Here is a 17807-nt window from a genome sequence, read left to right on the forward strand (position 1 = left end):
CAATGGTTGTGTACAATCTTTAAATGAAAAGAATTGAAACATTGTTTATAACATATACATTTTTTCCGATAATTTTCTTTCTTGATGCGTTCGTTCGTTTGACGTTATGTTTTTGTGATGACATGTTTTTAATAGTTTATGGTTAGAAAAGTTTTGTCACCACAACGTGGATAATACATCATCAAAGTAATTGTAATAGTAAGTGTTTGTTTACCGGGCTCGGTAGGGTTAAAAGTTGATTAATATACCGTTCTTTATGCCATGCATAAGTCCATAAAGTCCTTTTCGTTATATTCCATAATTTCAAACAGTAAAATATATGTGAAACACTGAATATTCTATAAGTTGTTCGATTTAGAAAAAATGGCATCTAGTACACTATATGAATTTATTATAGACTTAAGGACAATATACCTGCCAATGAATGAAACGGTTGTGTCTTAAATACAGAATCCTTCACGTTCTTACGTCAAGTTATGCGAAATCAAAGATTGAGGTAAATACATAAAAGTTGATGATATGCTTGTCACAAGATTTTTCAGGACATTCGTACTTAAGGACCTATGCAAATTTACATGTCCCAAAAGTGCATATTTTTTTTAAAATTTTCAATCGATAATCTCTGCTTAGTGTAGATTATGAATAAAATTCAAACAAATGTAAATATTCCGTAAAATTATGTTAGTGTTTTTGTTTTGTTCTTCCCTCTATTATTTTGCAGGAAAAATGGCCTTTGTAAGCTTCATGTAAATAACGAAATGATCTTAAGCGATCCTTCCTGAAGTAGTAATATAAATCAATGTATATTGTATGTCGCTTAAACGTATTTCATGTGAAAGCTCTTTTCCATGTAAATTAAATAAGGATTTCGTTTAAACCTTGATAATTATAAAACATACATTTTTATTTCCGACTCAGTTATTTATTCAACGTTTTGATTTAGATATATCATTGGTGTATAATTGAGGTAAAAGTCATGTTAAGAAACACGAATAAACCTTTCATAAACACAACTGTGCATTTACTGCTAGGATGTGTTTGCAAAGTGTTTGTTATGTGTTAATTTGTCTTTAAAACATGCAGTAAATGCCTTTTAATAATATAACAGTGATACACCTCTTCGTCAGTCAAAATTAAACAAAATATTATGTCAAATAGTCAATAGGTTTTCTGAACTTGTGATCAATCTTTTTCCGTTATCGGGATTTCAATAAAAAACATAATCGAATCAATTTTAATTTAAGCCTCATTATCCCGTTTAAAATTCCGCTTCTGTGACCTCATTCCTTTTGGGGTTTTTATACTCCAACGGTTGTCTCGCCTTCTATCGTGTAACCATAACCTGGGTTTAAGTGAAAACATCAACCCCCACTTTATAACAATATAATCCCACAAATAGTAAAAATAGTTGAAACTAAACTAGGTGTCGTGCTACCAATGAACACATTCTTTATATCTGAACAATTAATATTTGCAGTCGGACTCCTCTGGGAGAGACATCGTAAAACGAATGAGTTCGATTTGTAATTGAAATACTTTTTATTAATTGATGGGAAAACTATATAATAACCATTTTTGAATGAATTAAAATGTTCCTAGATTCATTTTGATACATATTTAAACGAATCTTTGAATCTTAAACGTAATGTTCAAAATATCTTATATTTGTTATACATCGTCTACCCCACATTTACATGTGTTATGCCAAAGTTTAAAATACAACAACACTGTTTTATAACGGTTTGCTGTTTAATACGCCACGGTTTAATTTTTCGGACTCTACTTAATTAATAACTGGAGCCGTATAATAATTAGGTATGTAAACCCCTTTTAAGGGGCGTAGGTTAGAAATGGGAAAGAGGGGCAACCTATCTCCTTTATCAACCACAAAGAGATCGACACATGGATGAAGTTGTTCGACCGCATACACGATGGAATCAAGAAAACAACGATTAGTGGTAATATCAGTTTGCTATTCAATCTAGGGAAGGTTCGTGTGTCGCTTTGTTCAAATGGGCTATAGATACGCGGAAAGATGATGTGCAGACAGTCTTGGGCTCGCGCCGGGACCTACCGCCTGGAGCGAATGTTGTACCTTTTTATCGTTTATTGTGCATTTTTCCCCTGCTGTTACCGCTTTTATACAGTATCAAATATTCAATTATAATTGTCAAGTGCACCTTTAAATCCTTTTTGGAGAGATTAACTGCACTACATTCATTAAAACAAATCATTTTTCTAAGTGTAATTTTAATGTATGGTTTCTGGTGGTTGTTTCTCAAGTGAAATAATACGTTACTGATTTGTTTTGTCATTATTTTCTTAGAAAAAGCGTCATATAATTAATTCGGATGGTTTAACAATCAAACAGATACGAGTGAAACTTAATCAAAATGAATATGTACATATTTTCATAGTATTTCAGCTTTTCAAATTAAAAACATAATAAGTTTACATTGTATATAGATTTCACTCTTATTTCAGTTCTGAAATTATTTTGAAAAACGCACGTGCACTACGTGTGTCCCTTGTACTTTAAGGAATGCCATAACGGTAGAGTAGTTTCTATTTGTTATTGAAAGTACAGGAACAGTTGGTTTGTAACGACACGTCTGTTTAAGTCGAGAAGAAAACGTATGAAATCGCAGACGACATTACACCAGAGACATATATATAATCCAATAGCCAATAGCCAATTCTTCCTCCAAGTATAGGGTCGTCGATGTCTGCGCCTCCATCAGACAATTTCGTTTTGGCATTGGCATAACAGGATTAAGGCATCATACACAACAATTTCAACTTTTCGTATTTAACTATTACTTAAATGAGTCATTCATGCTGCAATGTACATATAGTCATAATAACTTGTATTTTCATACCCGTTTCATCATTATTGATGTTCTTCCAGCGCACGAAAATGAAAAAAAAACTAGCTGCTAACTACGCTTTTGGATACAGGGGACACGTTTTTGACATACATAATCCCGCCGGAGGATGTATTCCGACAACCATATCATTGCTCACCTGTATCGCCATATATAGGGAGAAAATACCGAAATACACGGTTACTAGCTTGTCAACGTTTTCCGGGTGGTTCCGTGGTCACACTAGTCAATCCAGGGACAGCAGTTTCGATTCCCAACCGCAACATTAATATACTTATCATCTTTCGGTATGGACGTTAATCGGTGTCCCGTGTGACAGTCCTGTACTTTGCGGCACGTCAAAGAATTGGATTGGCTCAAACCAGGGCTGTATTGTGTCTGTGCACCATTCTCGAAATATGTTAAATAACTAATACTCTTACCAGAGCACTCGTCGAATGGGCAAGGCCCGAGTGCGAGTGTAAAGAAGCTTACACACCAACGGGTGGTTGAAGCAATTAAGCAACCCCGTCATAATTGCAAACAATGCTGCTTTTTTACAAGAGTAATGCAATGATGAAAACGGCAATAGAGTATGTCATTGGACAAGCAACATGTATTTGGTTTAAAAATAATGATATAGATTTTGTTGTTATTGTTTATTAAGGTTCATAAACCTTCGTCTTAGTGTGAGGGTAAGATCACAACCTAGCCCGACTTTAAATTAAAATTAACTTCAAATATTGTCATGAACACAGCAAACAAAATGCAAGGAATAATAATTTGACAATATATTGAAAGGATTGAGGAAATGGCTACATAAATCATAGTTACCGAACTGGCATCTTAACGTTGTCACTAGGACTAAAGTATTAGGTTAACCGATATTTACCGCTTTAATTCGAACAGGGTCTACCGCGAGACATTCAGACCTCTCTACCGACTGAGTTAAGTAGTTAAGTTACATTATATATTATTGAACCTTTTTACCGACATATACAGTACAACCTTTGGGGTACTTAACCCAAAGGTTGTACTTTTTCATGAACATCCGGCGCTTAACCTTTAGGCGACAGTCAAAAATTGTATATTCTCGATGGCTAGTATTTTTGAAAAAAAGCATCATTAATAATGCTTTAATACATTTATATATGCATATTTTATGAAGGAAAATGCAAAGGATATATTATTATAGGATATATAGCATTTAATGATAATGTCTTCCAAAGGTTGTTCAAATTGGCATAATATTCCAAAGGTTGAATTTGTATATATATATATATATATATATATATGTATATATATACAGAGAGAGAGAGAGAGAGGGAGAGAGAGAGGGAGAGAGAGGGTTGTGTGCTGCTCTATATTTCTTGTTTGTGAATTTGTGTTCTATGTCTTTGGCGTTTGCCCATTGCCACTAAACCGGGTTTATGTTTAAACTTTTTGCTTCTGAGCATGTTTCTGTAGCTTTTTGCATGTATATTAGTTAAAAGTATTCCAAATACCGTATTCCCGAAGGGCAATAGCTAACGCATTTAAATACATTACTATGCTTTCTAACTACCCTAGGTTGATTAAGTCGGAGTTTTCGTAATACAACATTGTTCAAAGTCGCTTTATTGTCTGGACGACAATAAAGTCAATCACGATTCCAATTTACTTAACATAAGCAAAGTTGTTATCTTATGGTTATGCTCCATCAACAGCTGTCAAAATAAATCATCAAAACAATTTAAGACCCTCCAAAAAGCACCAGTATGTCCATCAGTATTAGAAGAAAAAATGCAGGAGCAATCGTTTTTAAACAGCCACAGCATTATACATACGTCAGTTGCTTCTGATCTTATATATAAATGGGATCTCTATATATATATGTAATACTGAGAATAAGAGAGGGTAAGGGAAATGTTATGTCATATATCAATTCATTGAAGTGATAAACAGATGCGTCCCTTGCTGTGTACAAGACCACACGAATGGAAAAATGCAACAGTAAATTAGTTAAAATACATTTGGAATGACAATGCTCCTTTCGTAAAGATAATGCACGATAAATATGAAGCTAAGTTTGAATGTCAATGTCGCCGTATTGAACATAATGACACGAGTGTCATTACAAAATGACACAACGTCACTTTCCGGACATGACTAAGGTAAAATAAAATCACTGACTATGATTGTATCACCAGCTTTATTATATTTGGCGAGTAAAACATAGCCAAGGGAAATAACCTTACCGGAGGTTCCGAATAATCAAATGAATGTTTCGTCAATATGTAAATAGCTCCAATAACTCTAGGACAGACGGATAACCGTTTCAAGAACGTATGCATACTAGTTGAAATTCGTGTGGGTGATTAGTGTTTTACATTAGTTATGGGATTGCAAAGACATATAAAAAAGAAATCACATACTTATATCACTAGTATATTATTTACCGCACGTATCATGAAATGCAAAGTTAAGCTTTCATTACTCATTAATTTCACATTCAAGTTGTTCTAACATTCGTTTGAAATATTTCTTCATATATATCAGCTCAGTATGATTCGTTGTTATATCGACCACTTAAGAATGAACATAGCTCTCAATATATACATTATCAAACATTTGTATCATCATATTATTACCCTACAATGGTTGAAAATATGTCTCGACTTTATTTGGCAGTAATTCGAAATGGTCCACGTCTACTTTTCATATTGATCAACCTTTTTGTCGTAACTATTGGTTGTTGAAACGTCAATATTTTTATCCTAAACATTAAAATTGTAAGATTTTAGAGCGACTGAAAATTGTATGTGTGTAATGAATCCCATTCTATCAGACGCTTTAAATAGTATTCACACTATCATATGAAGTCCATATACTCATGTCATTAACCATGATGACAATAGTTTGAAAAAAAAAACAACTTAAAAATCAAATACCTTCATTTATTGTGGTTCATTTGCCTTTTTGTACGCAGACCATTTAAGGGGTAGAGCCAAACATCTAGTAATATTCGTCCTCATTTATTTGGAAGTCTTCCGGAAATATAATCGTTCGTCTGGCTGCTGCAGACATGAACGAATTTCTTTCGTAGAAACAGTTATTTTTACATTCAATTTTTAATTAAATTAGCTAACTGTTCCAACCAAAATATCAAACAGACATAGTTTATTGGCACAGAAAGGACAGATAAAAAACAAACCTTTTAGAATTGAAACTTGCTCTTGAAATAAATTAATATATATATATTGGTAGAGCAGTTAGCCATCAAGAGCTTAAAATATACCAGAACTTCCGACACCGAAAAACACAATATAACACCGAGGTAAGTACATAAATAATAGTTATGCTGGTATCCGTAAACGATCGTATTATGTTAATACAAATTGTTAATACAATTATTTTAGACAGCGTTGTGCGTTGGCATCTCCTCTGAGTCCTCCTTGTTTTAGTTATTAATGCACTTCACGTTGATGATATTTTAACTACGATCATGTCTTGTGAGGGTTATGTTTTAAATCGAAGAGCATATTAATGTAGATGCCTGCGATTTCGAACTTTTGTCAGGTAACAACGATTTTCCCTTGGGAAACAAGACAATTGCTACCTGTTTGAAGATCTACGGCCACACTATAATGTTTGCCTAATTTGTAAGAAATACAATATGAACCTTACCAAGTAATATAAAACAAGTCACTGTTACAAAGTCAGCAATGTCGGAATAATGACCAGTCTGTAATGGATAAATACACATCGTATACTTTTTGAACTCTGCGATGGTAATAGCTCTCTGAAAATATTTTTATAACATGTTCTTGAACAAAAACTTCCTTAAACGCCATGCTAAAACAAACATATATTCTCCTCGATTATCTAAAGAACTCGTCTGACCCCTGTAAGTTTTTGAATTTTAATTGTATATCGGCAACCAATTAATGCAGTTATGCTGATAACAAAACTGCTAACAACATCTCTCTCTCTCTCTCTCTCTCTCTCTCTCTCTCTCTCTCTCTCTCTCGGTTAGGTTTGTCTCCTGCTTTATTTCTCAGCATTTTATATGTATTGTAACAAAGTGGAATATATTTGAGCCGGAATCCATTCCTTCATTATTGTGTATTCTTATTGTTTTAAATTGCAATGTATGACTTAAAACATAATGCAGAAAACACTAGATTTTGCACTGGCATACTATTACTATTTGTTCAGTTCTGTGTTTAAGATTAAGAAAAAAGAAACTGTTTTTATAGTCATTTCTATTGACGACCAAATGTATCGTTCAGCGTAGGAATACCAGACATTCCAATATTGCTAGCGTAATTACAGCATACGGTCTGATCATAATAGAAACGACATGATAATTTTGCTCCATTAACCGACCATTTCATTTCAATCGCATCCTCGTTTTGTCAAATTTATCATCTGAAAAATACTTCCATTTGTCGTTTTAAAAAATGACTCTTTGATAAAAAGAAACCTTTTTAGAATGTTGGATCCTAGAAAAACCCTTTTGCAACAATATATATATATATATATATATATATATATATATATATATATATATATATATATATATATATATATATATATATATATATATATATATATATATATATGTATATATATACAGAGAGAGAGAGAGAGAGGGAGAGAGAGAGGGAGAGAGAGGGTTGTGTGCTGCTCTATATTTCTTGTTTGTGAATTTGTGTTCTATGTCTTTGGCGTTTGCCCATTGCCACTAAACCGGGTTTATGTTTAAACTTTTTGCTTCTGAGCATGTTTCTGTAGCTTTTTGCATGTATATTAGTTAAAAGTATTCCAAATACCGTATTCCCGAAGGGCAATAGCTAACGCATTTAAATACATTACTATGCTTTCTAACTACCCTAGGTTGATTAAGTCGGAGTTTTCGTAATACAACATTGTTCAAAGTCGCTTTATTGTCTGGACGACAATAAAGTCAATCACGATTCCAATTTACTTAACATAAGCAAAGTTGTTATCTTATGGTTATGCTCCATCAACAGCTGTCAAAATAAATCATCAAAACAATTTAAGACCCTCCAAAAAGCACCAGTATGTCCATCAGTATTAGAAGAAAAAATGCAGGAGCAATCGTTTTTAAACAGCCACAGCATTATACATACGTCAGTTGCTTCTGATCTTATATATAAATGGGATCTCTATATATATATGTAATACTGAGAATAAGAGAGGGTAAGGGAAATGTTATGTCATATATCAATTCATTGAAGTGATAAACAGATGCGTCCCTTGCTGTGTACAAGACCACACGAATGGAAAAATGCAACAGTAAATTAGTTAAAATACATTTGGAATGACAATGCTCCTTTCGTAAAGATAATGCACGATAAATATGAAGCTAAGTTTGAATGTCAATGTCGCCGTATTGAACATAATGACACGAGTGTCATTACAAAATGACACAACGTCACTTTCCGGACATGACTAAGGTAAAATAAAATCACTGACTATGATTGTATCACCAGCTTTATTATATTTGGCGAGTAAAACATAGCCAAGGGAAATAACCTTACCGGAGGTTCCGAATAATCAAATGAATGTTTCGTCAATATGTAAATAGCTCCAATAACTCTAGGACAGACGGATAACCGTTTCAAGAACGTATGCATACTAGTTGAAATTCGTGTGGGTGATTAGTGTTTTACATTAGTTATGGGATTGCAAAGACATATAAAAAAGAAATCACATACTTATATCACTAGTATATTATTTACCGCACGTATCATGAAATGCAAAGTTAAGCTCTCATTACTCATTAATTTCACATTCAAGTTGTTCTAACATTCGTTTGAAATATTTCTTCATATATATCAGCTCAGTATGATTCGTTGTTATATCGACCACTTAAGAATGAACATAGCTCTCAATATATACATTATCAAACATTTGTATCATCATATTATTAGCCTACAATGGTTGAAAATATGTCTCGACTTTATTTGGCAGTAATTCGAAATGGTCCACGTCTACTTTTCATATTGATCAACCTTTTTGTCGTAACTATTGGTTGTTGAAACGTCAATATTTTTATCCTAAACATTAAAATTGTAAGATTTTAGAGCGACTGAAAATTGTATGTGTGTAATGAATCCCATTCTATCAGACGCTTTAAATAGTATTCACACTATCATATGAAGTCCATATACTCATGTCATTAACCATGATGACAATAGTTTGAAAAAAAAAAAAAACTTAAAAATCAAATACCTTCATTTATTGTGGTTCATTTGCCTTTTTGTACGCAGACCATTTAAGGGGTAGAGCCAAACATCTAGTAATATTCGTCCTCATTTATTTGGAAGTCTTCCGGAAATATAATCGTTCGTCTGGCTGCTGCAGACATGAACGAATTTCTTTCGTAGAAACAGTTATTATTACATTCAATTTTTAATTAAATTAACTAACTGTTCCAACCAAAATATCAAACAGACATAGTTTATTGGCACAGAAAGGACAGATAAAAAACAAACCTTTTAGAATTGAAACTTGCTCTTGAAATAAATTAATATATATATATTGGTAGAGCAGTTAGCCATCAAGAGCTTAAAATATACCAGAACTTCCGACACCGAAAAACACAATATAACACCGAGGTAAGTACATAAATAATAGTTATGCTGGTATCCGTAAACGATCGTATTATGTTAATACAAATTGTTAATACAATTATTTTAGACAGCGTTGTGCGTTGGCATCTCCTCTGAGTCCTCCTTGTTTTAGTTATTAATGCACTTCACGTTGATGATATTTTAACTACGATCATATCTTGTGAGGATTATGTTTTAAATCGAAGAGCATATTAATGTAGATGCCTGCGATTTCGAACTTTTGTCAGGTAACAACGATTTTCCCTTGGGAAACAAGACAATTGCTACCTGTTTGAAGATCTACGGCCACACTATAATGTTTGCCTAATTTGTAAGAAATACAATATGAACCTTACCAAGTAATATAAAACAAGTCACTGTTACAAAGTCAGCAATGTCGGAATAATGACCAGTCTGTAATGGATAAATACACATCGTATACTTTTTGAACTCTGCGATGGTAATAGCTCTCTGAAAATATTTTTATAACATGTTCTTGAACAAAAACTTCCTTAAACGCCATGCTAAAACAAACATATATTCTCCTCGATTATCTAAAGAACTCGTCTGACCCCTGTAAGTTTTTGAATTTTAATTGTATATCGGCAACCAATTAATGCAGTTATGCTGATAACAAAACTGCTAACAACATCTCTCTCTCTCTCTCTCTCTCTCTCTCTCTCTCTCTCTCGGTTAGGTTTGTCTCCTGCTTTATTTCTCAGCATTTTATATGTATTGTAACAAAGTGGAATATATTTGAGCCGGAATCCATTCCTTCATTATTGTGTATTCTTATTGTTTTAAATTGCAATGTATGACTTAAAACATAATGCAGAAAACACTAGATTTTGCACTGGCATACTATAACTATTTGTTCAGTTCTGTGTTTAAGATTAAGAAAAAAGAAACTGTTTTTATAGTCATTTCTATTGACGACCAAATGTATCGTTCAGCGTAGGAATACCAGACATTCCAATATTGCTAGCGTAATTACAGCATACGGTCTGATCATAATAGAAACGACATGATAATTTTGCTCCATTAACCGACCATTTCATTTCAATCGCACCCTCGTTTTGTCAAATTTATCATCTGAAAAATACTTCCATTTGTCGTTTTAAAAAATGACTCTTTGATAAAAAGAAACCTTTTTAGAATGTTGGATCCTAGAAAAACCCTTTTGCAACAAAATGTAGGCATTTGTGGAAAAATATTGATTTTATTTTAATTTTAAATTGCGTTATGCTCTACTTAAGTGGAACGCTTTTCAAACCAAAGAAGATAACAGATAAGATAAAAAAGAAGCAGTGACTTATTTAACTGGTTGGGTGATTACTCGGCGCGTAACAAGTCATATTTTTAGTATTTAACTTGATTTGCGAGTTAAACGTAGTATAAATTAGTTTATTAATCATTATATGAAGTAGTTATAGTTATTTAAAGTACTTTTGATTTACACGTCTGTATTCAGTAATGAACTAAAGTAGAACAGGGGACGTATTCAATATCGTTCTTATCCGTGTACTTAGATACGCTTCAGTGATTTCATTCAGTTAGTTGGCTAGAAAGTATGTCTTAGTTGGTTATTGAATATAGCCCCTAGTCAAAGTTAATGCCAAATCAATGCACATCAGCGCTTTATGTTTCATGTACAATACAAGCCAACACCATGCTTATGTATTTTTGTATATTTAATCAGAACACACTGATCGCAAAGTGTGTATATATCTTATTTCAAAACAAGAGTTATCACAATTAACATAAATTCGCAATGGAAATATAATCTTTATATGTAAAACAGCCGTACTATTATTAGATAAGACTCTGTCACAATAAAACTTGATCAGTCAAAGAGGATCTGATACAATTCCATGGTCCTAAAAACACATGCCTTATCATACAGTTTACGGTAAGACCTCACATGTAGTTTCGGATTCCTATGATATAATTGCTTACTTGTTAAATGACTCCCTTTCTTGAATTGCAGTCTTCTAAAATACGTTTCAGCGACTTAGATTTATCGATAACATTAAATCAACATGATAATAAACCACATCACCTTATGCGTGACCTTTCTATAGATAACTGGGTAATAAACACAGCTTGCGCTTCAATTAAAATACAACTTAAGCTGTGGCACAGTAAGTTGCTTGAATTTACAATATAAGACGTATATAAAATATTGGTTTTGAAAAATAAGTCAAGAAGTCGAACATACAACAGTACTGTATTGCAGTTGAAGTCCTTGACGTTCACGGTAACTCTGTCCTAAATGTCATTGAACGCTTCACAGACTCTCTAAACTTGTAATGGGTAAATACAATTTTCTTTTTTTCTGACGTTCTTTTTCTAGACGACAGCAGCACCATTGGTACGGTTCTTCACATTTGTATTCGTATTTAAATTATTGTATCCCCTTGGTCAAAACGGTAATTTGTTCATACTCCATTATATCTTCCTTTGAACAAACAACGAGTGTTAAGTTTAATTTAGCCTTAATTGGAAAATAAGAAGAGAATTGAGAGGTTTGGCGTTCTGTTACCATTTTTCCACATACGGTTAACTCCTGTGTTCGCCCTCCGTTCCAAGGCAGTGACCCAAATGTTTATTGATAATCGATTTATTTGTATCGATGTAAACTGTGTTTTGTCGTGTGTGCTTCGTTTTGTATGTTTGACCTTGGATGTGAGTATATGTTTAAGGCTAGTAGAGTGCCTGTAGTGTATTTTGTATTGTTTGGCAGACAACGAGACGAATGCATGTTGCCGTTACGCACATTTGACTTTTTAACTCGTCATTGAATGATAGTGACATTAATCCTTTACCATATGCTTTACGCTGAAGGCAGGGCAAAACAGTTCAATCAAGGTGGGAAAATATTAAACAAAAAACAAGCTTTTCACTAAGCGGTATCACTGTCATTCAAGACTTCAAATTAAACAACCGATGTTCTCGAATGTTAATCTACCAGCAAAATGACTAGAGATTATTTGTAGGTGTAAACCCGTGAGACTACAATGATGTTAATACGGTAATAAATGCCAAGAGGGAAATGGCAAGTATTCCAGAAACGAAATATATTACACTTACAGCCCAAGAATGATACCTTTCCGTTATAAGATCAAACTTTGATATTTTCAGTTCAACATATGAGTACATTTCACTAGTAAACAGTGTATGCGTTTTTGTATAAAAACGTGGATCTAATTTGATAACTGCTTTGTCTGTCTGTGGTCTGTGTACCTGAGTATATGGTTGTTGTGTTTTTGTTTATATTGTTTAGTGTTTTTTAGTCCTTATCTCAAGTCTCTAAACAGAGTTAATTTTGAATTTTCAACTACTGGGTTTGTCACTTTAGATTTCATTGTATTATCACATCACATGCACTAAACGTTAAACTACTCTCAGTGAATTATATTGTATTTGAGACGTACATATATACCGTCGTCTTTGTGATGTTCTGTCCATATGTTTCCTAAATAAAAACGAATTTTCAAATAGTATCAGAAACCATTTGTATTTTTAACTGCAAAGTGAAACGCAGTGTCAAGTTTTACTTGTTATTTGCACTACACAAAGTTCGATATTTTTGCTTTAACACAATTGGGTAGAAGAACACAATCTGCACTCTAAGGTGAGGTACTCACGGGTAGTTTTGTTTTAATGTAGTAATCTGTCTACTATTTCCTAGTTGGTATTTGGTAGATGAATAAGGAAACGATGTTTGTATTTCCCTGCTATATTGCAACATTTAAAGTGTATTTTAGTAGTGTTGCGCCTATGTCACCTTTACAAACATGTATTATTATCATTCTTTTTCTTCTTCTTCTTCTTCTTCTTCTTCTTCTTCTTCTTCTTCTTCTTCTTCTTCTTCTTCTTCTTAATATTATTATTATTATTATTATTATAATTATTATTATTATTATTATTATTATTATTATTATTATTATTATTAATATTATTTTGTAGAAGTATTGAAACGATTATTGACAAAGGCTCGGAATTGTTCCCAATGATAAAGAAACGTTAACATATATAGCAGTAGTTTTTTCTGGAAAAGCTTTCTACGCATAGATAGGCGGGTATACATCTGTCCATTGTTCCCCCTTTATAAGAACACATCAATAAGATTAGTAATCTAGATAAAATCGTATCTTCTCCAAAGGAAAACAACAACATTCAAGGTCTAAAATCTAAAACAAGTGAGTGATACTCGGAATAGAAAGAGATCAATCACAGAAGTTAATCACGTTTTTTTTTAATTTTAATCTTTGCATAACCAATATGTTTTCTTACTGATGTGCAAAAGCTTCGTTCTCTTGCCAATAGCTGTCAAACCAATATCATCCTAACCTTTAGAGATCCTCAGATAAGCACCTGTGTGTTGATCAACAGCCTAAACATCGTCATGATTTAACATAAATGTATAATAGTCTTTAAACAGGCGCATCATTTTACAAACGTCATTTGCTTTAGAAATATGCGGGCGATTATATAGAAATCGCACCCCGTAGCCAATTAATAAAAAAGCATTATAGTCATCGTCACACGACAAAGGCTGATAACTTGCTTCGTGTACGAGGATTTGTACATGTAAGAGATACATTGTTGTAAGTAAACGTGGTTTTCATTATATTATTGATAAGTTTAGTTTTCAAAAATATGGTGACGTTTTCTTGTTGCATTATCTATACATAGCAGTAGTGTTGTACAGGAAGTAAACGGTATCTTTAATGGCTTATAATAATTTATAATAGATAACTGGCTTTTTGCACATAAGCCACGATAGGAATAGCAGACTAGTCAAACTAAAATACAAACGCAGTTTATGAGTTCAAACATTTGGCAGAAATGTAAAACTAGTGAATGTTAAACTATTTAAAATAAACAAGAATCGTTATATTTACTTAAATGGCATTACTATAAAGGATGAAACGTTTTAGTATAACAATATTGAAATAAACTGCTGTCAAATTGAATTTTGTGTTATTTATTGAAGCTGTAAAATTTGAGATCGCCTTGGAGGATTCTACATGGAACTCAACCATATGAAAGCTGCGGTTCATATCGGGTCATCAGACCATCTGCCCAGTCCCTAATTTTGCGTATGACCCATAATGCCATGCCTTTTGGTAACTCGGTGCAAGCCATACTTCGAGGTTCGTAAGAAATGGAACATCAACCAACAATGGCAAAACGACACAACATTGAGCGTTTATTATTTCATTTAATTCGTTTACCATCATACAAGAGCTCTTATCTAAGGCAAAAACAAAACACATTGTATTATCGTTTGACGTTTTATTCTTAAATCTGACAGAACATTTACTACAGGAACTGATTGAAACGTTGACAAAATATTCCAGATCGCAATATAAAACACAATCACTTACAATGTCACCAATATGTTATGAATTCCAAGCATTAATTCAAAAACCGTTATCTGTAAGTTCAGCCATTCATAAGTTATCCTGACATCCAATCATATTTGCTCAGTTTGATTCCTTTATTAAGAGCTACTTTAGATTCGATATCCCGAAAACCTGGTTGTATGATGTGCTGACACGCGATAAACCTTAATGTATTCCTTGCCGTTCAAAGGGTTCCACAAGTTCAGTATGAAATATATTTTTGATATATGTAAAAAATGTTTTTTCCAAGCAAAATGAATATATAAAGCGATACAAACATTCGCATTTTAGCAGTTAGACTAATATAATGTCATTCAATCCTGAATTGATGAAATTATAATAACAAGCAAAAGTTGACCAGCACAAAACCCGGGACCTTCATGCTCTTGTGGGACCTTTTGTTTGTATATGCCGTTAATGTTTCTGTAATAGGTCGTCTTTTGTCGATACAAGTCAGTGCCGTAATGGCGCTGCTAGTGTATAACTTTATATGAGAGCAGTCGGTTTGAGATCAATTAGTTATGTATGGTTGATAGGTCTTAAACAGTGCTCTCTTTGACAATATGTATTAAAAATGCACTTCCAGTTGATGCTTATATTCCTACTTGATTATCATCCGGCCAACATTATTTCTACTTATATCGAAGATTCGTATTCCCATAGCTATATATAATCATATTAATTGAGGTGTCTGAAATATGGAATCTTTGCCAGATTACAAGAACTATTCCTGGACCACATATCAAGTGCTTGCTCTTTGAAGCTGTAAGGAAAAAACGGTTGATCCAATAAATGCCTTTGTATGTAAAGAGACTTCGTTTCTTGCCAAGACAATTACAAAATATTTGTCTGTTCAATAGTCATTATTATTAAGATCATGTTTAACATAAATGAACCGACAAACCAAAACTCTGTACCTTTGAAATAAAGATAACTACTGTGCTGCGAAGGAGGAGTTTATGAAATTTTTAAGCAACATTGTGCATAAACTCTCATACGTATAATTACGTTTTCATAAGCTGGTTATATTTGGAACTCGTTAGACGCAACCTAGTAAGATTATATAATACAGAATTAAATAATTTAGTTATGTTGATAATAAAGCTGCTGTTTAATTCTAACATGCCTTTTGATGTTGAGATTAGGCGTGTCAATGAAAATTAGTTTGATAAGTATTGGCTTTACTTGTGTTTCACGTTTTTAAGTACTATTTGCCACAATAATCCACATTTGTCATTATGCTTAAGCTTTATTCACAAGAACAACCATGCACCCGATAGCTGTAACAACACTTAATTTTAATATGTACCCTTGGCGGAACATATTACTTAAGCGGGAAACCATTTCGCTATCAGTATTTATAGAGACAGTGTATGCCTTAAAATTTTGCATGAATGTTTAAACAATTACTTCCCGTTGTACAATGGCTCTCGTATTTCCACGGCAATATTGTTACACTTATAGCAGGATACCGATGGTTTTATAACTTTCTTATAGCATTGTGGACACTTAAGTATTAGTATCTAAACGTAATATTTATTTCATTATGCAAGGGAAACTAAATGGACAGGATCCAAGCTTTGCTGTTGTTGCGCATAGAAATTAAAATATGTTGGCAACAACGTTTGGACAGTTCGAAGGAAATATGCAACTATAAATTTCTTTACTGTTAAAGTTAAGATTGTACATGAAATTGGTATTGCTGTATTCGAAATAAAATGCATCCCCTTTTTAACGGCTGTATTTAAACAGGAAAGAAGACACCAAAATGAACACCAGTTCTTGTTTCCGCCCAGGAAACAGACTTGATCCTGATGTTTAAAGCGGATAGCTTTCATCACAACCGACCTAATAGAAATAGTTTGAAGGAGTTAAGAATGTAAGAGGTGTATTTAGAGAATAATAGGTTGGTGCCGTGGATGCAGGAAGCCTTAATATTAACTGGCAAGGAATTCCGCAGCCGAGCCAGGTAAACTTTCTCCATCCTAGGCACTAACCTAGTATGCTATTTATCCTGTTACTTTGTTCATTTAAACACTATAAATTACTTTAAATTATCTTACTTCTTTAAAAATAAGGTAGAAAGCTGTTTGTTTTCCTGTTGACGTCGGTACACTCAGTATCCATGTTTAAATGCGCCCCCAAATAGTTGTTATAACTGTTTATTTTTTTAAACACGTTTTTAGTCGAAATATTTGCATTTTAATACGTCAATATCAATTCAAGACATAAAAAATAATAAAAGTACATAAACTTGGATCAATCACCAAACATTATATAATCATGTAACCGTTATTCGACAAGACAAAAGTATCGACGGTTATATTTGACTAGGGCTGAAGTATTGGTCGTTTTAATTGTAATTAGAATGACATTCTACAACTGAAGTCACTAGCATATATTACAGTATTTCTTTCAGGCTGAAATCTCTATAGCTTAACACTCAATTATGTAAATTTAACAGTCAAATGAAAGAATAAGTTTTCAAACGTAAATATTGTTTGTGATATCGTTGCTTGCATTTTCATTCCCCTCGTGTGCCGAGCTATAAATTTAATTGTACGAAGAAAAAGCAGTCTGTTAATTTTAACAGAGGTTTTGATCAACAGGCTGTAGGACTACCTGACCATTGAAAAACATACATACCAACATGACAACTAACATGCCAACAATTTTACAAGCTTTGAATTATTTGTTTGAGATGTTGTATGTCATTGTTGTCAATATTAATATTATTCAAGTGGGCATAAAAAGGTCAAAAGCACAAAATAATCTCCCATATTGTTCTTTTTATACATTTTATTTAACAATACAAGTCAACAAAGGATACAAGATATAATACATTGAAAATCAGCACTGTACCTTTAAACGTGTTTGTTATTTAATAATATTTTAATACCCAATCAAATAGA

Source organism: Mya arenaria, chromosome 4, assembly GCF_026914265.1.
Source record: "Mya arenaria isolate MELC-2E11 chromosome 4, ASM2691426v1".
Classification (NCBI taxonomy): domain Eukaryota; kingdom Metazoa; phylum Mollusca; class Bivalvia; order Myida; family Myidae; genus Mya; species Mya arenaria.